Source organism: Beta vulgaris, chromosome 3 (assembly GCF_026745355.1).
Source record: "Beta vulgaris subsp. vulgaris cultivar EL10 chromosome 3, EL10.2, whole genome shotgun sequence".
Taxonomy (NCBI): domain Eukaryota; kingdom Viridiplantae; phylum Streptophyta; class Magnoliopsida; order Caryophyllales; family Amaranthaceae; genus Beta; species Beta vulgaris.
This window is the reverse complement of record NC_079204.1, coordinates 39,744,260-39,753,416: the sequence shown is the minus strand read 5'-3', so window position 1 is coordinate 39,753,416 and position 9,157 is coordinate 39,744,260.

Sequence of the window (9,157 nt, the reverse complement as noted above, 5' to 3'; positions counted from 1 at the left end):
AGCCATAGAAAAAACTTGATTCTCTGAGGGACTTCTACCTTCCACATAATCCTCCACCCACGAACTTCCTCGAACCTTGGTTCAGAATCGTTTCGGATCACTCTAAGGGCCGAAGCCAGCGAAAATCCCCCGGAAGGTGATCCATTCCAATAAAGTTCATCCACACACTCATTATCTTCAACTAGTTCGTGAGCCGCAATCCGTCCTAGATCATCCCGCGAAAGGAACTGAGAAAAAACATCCCACTTCCACCCTAAATTCACATCCCACATTTCTCGCACTGTCATATCTTAGATATGGAGAGGAGGCTCCACTACTGCCACTTCCATGAGAGTCTTATACAAGGCCCATTTGTGATGCCAGAAAAAAGTTCGTTGATCATTACCTACTGCAATGTTTATCCCCTTGCGTACGACATCAACGCTACTCATAATCCCACGCCACGCATTTGACGCATTCTTTTTCTCTTTAAACATATCCAGATCACATCGATCATCACAGTACTTTGCACGCATCACTCTGGACCATAAAGATTTAGGTTCGGTTAGCAGACGCCAACCAAGTTTTGCCAAAAAAGCCGTATTAGTTTGGCGCATTGCACGAATACCCAACCCACCTTCCCTCTTAGATTTCGTTATAGCAGCCCACGACACAAGGTGAACTTTTCTCTCCCCCCCCCTTCGAACCCCAAAGAAAAGCGCGCAATTTCCTATCAAGTTCATCACACGTAGATCGGGGGATCTTGGTGGATTGCATTGCATACATCGGAATCGAACTAAGAGCAGACTAGATTAAGGTGGCCCGCCCAGCCAAGGATAATGTCTTGGCCTTCCATCCAGCCAGCTTCCCATTAGTTCTCTCGACCAAGTACTGGTAGTCCCGTTTAGAAGAGCGCCCGTTAATGGTGGGAACACCCAGGTAAGTCCCTAAATCGTCGGTCGCCTCCATACCCAGCTTAGCGCACACTGCGTCTCTTATGTCAAGATTAGTATTTGGAGATAAATAAATTCTCAACTTACTAATACTAACTTTGCTACTCGAGGCCTCGCAAAACAACTGGAGGCACTTCCACATGACCTCAGCTTGTTGTACCGAAGCTTCACCAAATAGTAACAAGTCTTCAGCGAAAGCCAAATTCGAGACCGGTCGCCCATTACGACTGGCCCTAAGTGATTTCCAATCACCAAGCGCGACTTCCCTCTCGATCAGATGGGTCAGGCGTTCCATACAAATCACGTATAAGTAGGGAGATAAAGGATCTCCCTGTCTAATACCCCTCGAAGGTTTAAAGGCTTCCAATGGCTCCCCATTCCATAGAATTTGGAGCTTGGCCGAAGTGATACATTCCATGACAATCTCGACCATATGATGAGGCAGTGAAATCTCCATCAGGGGCTCACGAATAAAATCCGTCGCAACCTATTGTAGGCTTTCTCAAAATCGATCTTCACTATCATAGATCCCATCTTACCTTGTTTCCCGCGCATTGTATGTAACATCTCCTGGACAATAATAATGTTGTCAGTAATTTGTCTCTTGGGGACGAAGGAGCATTGAGTAGGAGAAATGATGGTAGGAAGAATTGGTTTCAATTTGTTCACAATGACCTTTGTAACAACTTTGTATGCTATATTACATAGTCCGATGGACCGAAACTGGTTTGCCTTGCTCGGGACATCGACTTTCGGGATGAGCACAAGGAATGCATCATTCAGCCCTTCTGGGAATTCACAGCCTTCAAGCACATTCTTGATCATACGAATCACATTAGGTTGTACCACGTCCCAAAATTTCTGAAAAAACAGTGGTTGGAACCCATCCGGTCCAAGAGCTTTAAAAGGCTTCATATCTCGTACCGCAGCCCAAATTTCACAGGGCGCTACCTCGCATGCCAGCTGGTCAATATCCGTAGCCGGCAGTGGGGGGAAATAGTTGTGAAGTAACTCGACTCTCCGCGACTGAACAGACTCTTCTTGAAACAATGAACTCCAATACTGCATCACTAACATCTGCACCTGGGCGCGTTCTGTAATCCAATTATCATTGTCATCCATTAGGGCCTCAATGCTATTATGTCTTCGCCTAATCACTGTGGCAAGGTGAAAATAGCTAGTATTCCAATCACCATCATACAACGCCTCCAAACGCGACTTCTGGAACCACAACATCTCTTCGACAGTCAACACTTCATCCATCTCTCTCCTTAATTTCGCCTCCAGTTTAATAAGATGCTTTTGTTGAACCCTAGTTTTGATAATGACAAAGAAACAAAGGAACAAACTAAGTAGTGAACTAATGAATTATTTAAGTGTATGGTGTTTAAGGTATCAATGCAAGGAACTGGGAGAATACGAAGTCAATGAAGAAGTCAAGAGAGGATTTCAAAGGCTAAGTAAAGAAGTTTCTATGTTGATACTGGAGCAAGCATTGGATCAAGAATAATAGAAGCTAGGCGTTTTATTTTCTAGTTCCAATGTAAAGGAACAAAGAAAGAATGGTAAGGAACTGTGGCGAATATTTGAGAATGAAGCGTTTGTTCCTTTGTAAGGAACAAACTAGTGGCACTTAGAAATATGTTAAAGGAACTGATTAATAAAGGAACTAGACTTAGGCGTGTATTATGTAACGGTTAAAAGTAATGAGTAAGTCATGCCTAATTATAGGAAATTAGTTATATCTAATTTCAAATGATAAAATCAGTTTTAAAAAGAAAATCTGTTTTGAAAAGATTTTATTTTTCGGAAAATAAGAAAATAAATATCCGGTTGTTAGAAAGATTTTATTTCAAAGATATTATTTTCTTAAAGATTAAAATTCAGATTTAAAGATAAAAAGATTTATAAAAACTGATTTTCGGATAATGCTCAAGGAACTCCTATTATTTAGGAGTAATGGCTGATTTATCCACGTTCATTTATAGTTCATGGGATCATGGGACATGATGTAAAACGTGTTCCTTAGGGGAAGGAACATCATGGGTAAATGGATTAAAACGTGTACTCTAACATTAATCCCACGTTCTTCATGATTAACACTATAAATATAGAAGTCTAGATAAGTTCCAAATTGTGTCTGACTAAGTAATTAAGTGAGTTTAACTTATTAAGTGTCAGTGCCTTCATTCTCTCATAATAGCCATTTGTTCTTTGCCTTCTTACTCTAATTCCACTAAGCTTATTTCGATCAATTGTATTTTGGTTTTTGGGGTAAGGGAACTTTGAGTGAAGTTCTGTAAGAGAAAGGCTTTGAGTGAAGCTTGTATGTGTGAGAAAACTTCGAGTGAAGTTGAGAGGAACTGCTGTTAAGGGAACAGTGGCAGGAACTTGAGTTTAGGAACTCAAGGTGGGCTCGAGTTAGAATTAGGTTGTAACAGAGTTGTTTGGCCTAATTAGTGAAAGTGTTGAGTTTAAAATCCCTAGTGGTCGAGGTTGTTTCTTCTTGTTGGGCCCAAGAAGTTTTTCCTCGTAAAAATCCCTTGTGTTCCTTTAGCTTGTTTATTCGTTTAAGTTTTAATTTCCGCAAAAAGTTACGTTTATTTCTACACCTACAATTCACCCCCCCTCTTGTAGTGTTCCTAGGGAAATAACAATTGGTATCAGAGCTAGAACTCACGTAAGATAGGAAACCCTATTGAGAAAAAGATCCAAGGAACAATGAATACCACCGAGAAACTTGAAGAAGGTTATTCCACTCAAAGGCCTCCTATGTTCAATGGGAAGTACTACAACTATTGGAAGAACCGCATGGAGATATTCATCAAGGCTGAAAACTATCAGGTATGGAGAGTCATTGAAGTTGGTGATTTCGAAGTCACAACTACAAATGACAAAAATGAGGTAACTCTTAAACCCCTCTCTGATTATGACAAATCTGATTTTGAAAAAATGGAAGTAAATGCCATGGCTATTAAATATTGCATTGTGGACTTGGACCCCATGAACATAATAGGATCATGGGATGCAAATCCGCAAAGCAAATATGGGATTTACTAGAAGTAACCCACGAAGGAACTAATGAAGTTAAAAGATCGAAAATTGATTTACTTATGAATCAATATGAACTGTTCTGCATGAAATCCAAAGAAAGCATCCGAGACATGTTTACTCGTTTTACTAACATTATAAATGAGTTGGCTTCTCTTGGAAAGTTTATTTCATCTGAGGAACAGGTTCGAAAGGTTCTTAGGAGTCTTCCTAAGGACAGATGGATGGCTAAAGTCACTGCTCTTCAAGAAACAAAAGACTTCACTAAGTTCAACTTAGAACAGCTGGCAGGGTCACTTATGACTCATGAGCTTCACCTTGATACTGAATATGGTGAAAGCTCCAAATCAAAATCAATTGCTCTCAAAGCAGATGATGAAGATGATTCGGACTCTGAAGAAGAAGAAGCAGCCCTCATGGTTCGAAAATTTCGAAAGATGTACAGGAACATGAAGAATGGAAACTTCAAAGGTAAAACTAAGAAATTTTCTAACAAAGCTGCTTGTCATAAATGTGGAAGTACAGATCACTTCATCAAGATGTCCTCTTTGGGAAAAGACAAAACCAAAGAAAGGAACAAGGAACGCTTTGCTGAAAGGAACAAAGAATCAAAAGCACCTTTCTCTAAGGCAAAGTGCGCAAAGCTATGATAGCTGCTTGGGGAGATTCAGAGACGGAAGAAGAAGAGGAACAACCAACTGAAGAAACAGCAAACCTTTGCCTCATGGCAAACACTGACGAAAAAGAAGATGAAGAAAAATTGAGGTAAGTCAACATGGACTTGAGTCAGAACTAGATGGTAAAACTAGGACTGAAATATATGATCTTCTTTATGATGCAATTCTTGAATGTAGAGATGAACGTGAAAAACGTGAACAAACGGAACAAGCCTTAAAGGTTTGCAAGGAACACATAGAATGGCTTAAGAAAATGAGAACTGATGTCGAAACTAGATTTTTGATTTTTTGATAAAAACTTAAAAATCAAAGAATGTTATGAAGTTTGAAAAATGAAAATTATCTAATTAATTTAGAGATTTCACACTTGAAGGAATTTGTCCCTGTTCTGAGTTCCTTTGATATAAGATCAACCCCTTTGAAAGGATACAGATCTGAGATTGAAAAAATAAATAAAGAGAAAAATATTTTAAAGGAACAGATCTGTAATCTTAAAAAGGAACTGGTTGTCGCAAGGAACAGAGGCAAAATCATGAAAGTTCCTAAGTGGATTGAGAAACCACAGACCAAAAGGAAGGAAGGTCTTGGTTTTGAAAACTACAAGAAAAGGAACAAGACAAAGAAATATGTTGATCTACCTAGTGATAAGTTCTGTATGTATTGTGGCAAGGTAGGTCATTACATAAATCAATGTCAATAAAATCTGAGATGATTGGGAAAAATGTGACAATAAGTAAGAAAAAATGGGTTGTCAAAACAAATCCTAGTCAAGAACAGGAACCCACGAAAGATGGGGTTCCTTCAACTAACAACTAGTTGATTTTTGCAGGTTGGAGTGAGGGGGAACAACACTTGGTATCTCGATAGTGGTTGTTCCAAGCACATGACAGGAGACAAAACGAAGTTTCTCTCACTCACAACCTATGAAGGTGGCAGTGTAACATTTGGTGATAATAAGAAAGGTAACATTGTTGCTATGGGTAAGGTCGGTAAGTCACCATTACACTCCATTGAAAATGTATTTTTAGTTGAAGGTCTAAAACATAATCTATTAAGCATTTCTCAATTCTGTGACAAAGGAAATACTGTAAAATTTGATAAGAAAAATGCTTAATCATCAACATTAAAACTAAGAAGGTTATTTGGAAGGAACAAGGAAAGGGAACACATACATTGTGGATCTAGACCTTGTTCCTCAAATCAATTTAACTTGTCTTAGTGTTATTGAAGATGATTCACTTCTATGGCACAAGCGTCTAGGACATGCTAGCTTTTCATTACTTGAGAAACTTAGATCAAAAGACCTTGTTTTAGGATTACCATCCATAAAATTTCATATTGATCAAGTTTGTGATGCATGTGCACGAGGTAAACAAGTAAGATCCTCTTTCAAATCTAAAACGATTGTAAGTACCACTAAACCATTAGAGTTAATTCATATGGACTTATGTGGACCCATGAGAATTCAAAGCAGAAGTGGAAAGAGGTATGTACTTGTGATTGTAGATGACTACTCTAGGTACACTTGGGTTATTTTTCTCTCTAGTAAAGATGAAACTTATGATGAGTTCCTTGTCTTTGCTAAAAGAGTTCAAAACCTAAGTGGACATAAAATAATGCACATTAGATCAGATCATGGCAAGGAATTCGAAAATTATAAATTTGATGACCTAAGCAGAGATAATGGCCTAGATCATAATTTTTCTGCCCCTAGAACACCACAACAAAATGGTGTTGTAGAAAGGAAAAATAGAACTTTGGAGGAAATGTCTAGAACCATGTTAATTGCTAGTGAACTTCCAAGGAACTTTTGGGCTGAAGCTGTTAATACTGCTTGTCACATAATTAATCGTGCCATGATGAGACCTATCATTAATAAAACTCCTTATGAACTTTACTTTGGAAAGAAACCAAACATCACCTATTTTAGAACATTTGGGCACAATGTTATGTGCATAATAATGGAAAAGATAATCTTGGAAAATTTGATGCAAGGAGTGATGAAGCAACATTTTTAGGATACTCCTCACATAGTAAAGCTTATAGAGTATATAACAAGAGAACTATGTGTGTTGAAGAAAGCATTCATGTAATCTTTGATGAATCTGACAAACATAATCCAAGCATACAGGTTGATGACTATGAGATAGGGTTAGCACAACCTAGTCAAGGAACACAGATTCACAAGAAGAAGAAGAAGTGAAAGAGGAAAGGAACGAGGAATTGAAAATAATGATATCAATAATGTTCCTGTTCCTCAAGGAGGAGAAGATGCTCCTGTTCCTCTAAATGAAGGAACTGAGTCCACCGAGGCTAACAGAGGAACAACTGAGCAGAGTTCCTCATCTACTCAAGGAACTCATGAGGAACAACATGTTCCTATAAGAGAGTTTCAACCAAAACCTTGGAGATTACAAAATCACATCCTGTGGAACTCATAATCAGCGACATATCCAAAGGTACGCAAACTAGATCTCAGTTAAGGAACTTTTGTGCATTTCATGCGTTCCTATCAATGATGGAACCAAGAAATCATGAAGAAGCCTTAACTGACTCTGATTGGATTATGCAATGCAAGCTGAATTAAATGAGTTTGAAAGAAACAAGGTATGGCATCTAGTTCCTTCATCTAAACAACAAAAAGTAATTGGCTTAAAATGGGTGTTTAGAAACAAACTAGATGAATATGGAACCATTGTAAGAAACAAAGCTAGACTTGTAGTAAAAGGTTATAACCAACAAGAAGGAATTGATTATGAAGAAACCTTTGCTCCTGTAGCTAGATTAGAAGCCATTAGAATTTAATTGCATTTGCTGCTTACATGGGATTCAAATTATATCAAATGGATGTTAAGTGTGCATTTTTAAATGGCTATCTAAACGAAGATGTATATGCTGAACAACCCCCTGGTTTGAAAATAATAATCTCCCAAATCATGTCTACAAGCTTGATAAAGCTCTTTATGGGTTAAAACAAGCACCTAGATCATGGTATGAGAGATTATCAAGTTCCTTTTAGAAACAACTTTAAAAGAGGAAAGGTTGATAAAACCTTGTTCCTAAAATCTAAAGGAACTGATATTTTGCTTGTTCAAATATATGTTGATGACATCATATTCGGAGCTACTAATGAAACATTGTGCAAAGAATTCTCAAGTCTCATGAGCAATGAATTTGAAATGAGTATGATGGGTGAGTTAAATTTCTTTCTTGGACTACAAATCAAACAAACTGAAAAAGGTATAATTGTTCACCAACAAAAATACATAAAGGAACTATTAAAGAAATATGGCCTCGAAAATTCAAAGATAAATCACACTCCTATGGGAACTTCAACTAGATTAGATGAAGACTCCATAGGAACAAGTGTTGATCAAACAAAATATAGAGGAATGATTGGTTCACTTTTATCTAACTGCTAGTCGTCCAGACATAGCTTTCAGTGTTGGTTTGTGTGCTAGATTTCAAGCAAATCCAAAGGAGTCTCACCTCACTGCTGTGAAGAGAATTCTTAGATACCTTAAAGGAACAGATGATCTTGGACTCTACTATCCAAGAAGTGATACATTCGAACTAAAAGGATATGCAGATGCAGATTATGCTGGAGATCTTGTAATAGGAAAAGCACCTCAGGTATGGCACAATTCCTTGGTCATAGTTTAGTTTCTTGGAGTACCAAGAAACAAAACACAGTTGCTTTATCCACTGCTGAAGCAGAATATGTAGCGCTGCTGCATGTTGCTCTCAAATGCTTTGGATAAAACAACAACTTAGTGACTATGGAATAAACTTTGAATGTGTTCCTATTTATTGTGACAATACAAGTGCTATAGTATATCTAAAGATCCAGTGCATCATTCTAGAGTAAAGCATATACATATTAGACATCACTTTTTAAGAGAAAATGTTGAAAAAGGTTTGATTAAACTTGAGTTTTGTCAAACTGATTATCAGATTGCTGATATCCTAACTAAGCCTTTGCAAAGAGATAGATATGAAAAATTAAGGCTTGAGTTAGGTTTAATAAAAATTAAGTGATTGTTCCTATGTCAATTCCCCCATGTTTGAATCAATTTGAGTGACTTTGTGTGCTAAAAAAATTGTGTTTAATTGCCTAAGACCATTGCAAATTGGAATGTTGCAAAACATAACATGAATCAAAGAAATAAACAACTCACAAATGTCACATAATACTCCCCTTACTGTTCCTAAGGTCAAGAAACATGCATAATGAAGGATTGATATGTAGCATTAGTTGTTCCTATAGCACAAGTTCCTTAGCATTTATTTTCTTTCAAAAATTAAAATTCATAAAAATCCGAAAAATCCGAAAAATCCCAAAAATAAGGGGAACCAGTTTAATTAAATCTTGGTTCTTTTTATCTTTTCGTTTTCTTCCTTTTTATTTTTATTTTTATTTTTTTGCTTTATTTCTTTCCCGCGTGTCATAATTACTATTACATGCAAAACTTCCTTCTTTAATTCATCATAAGAAAC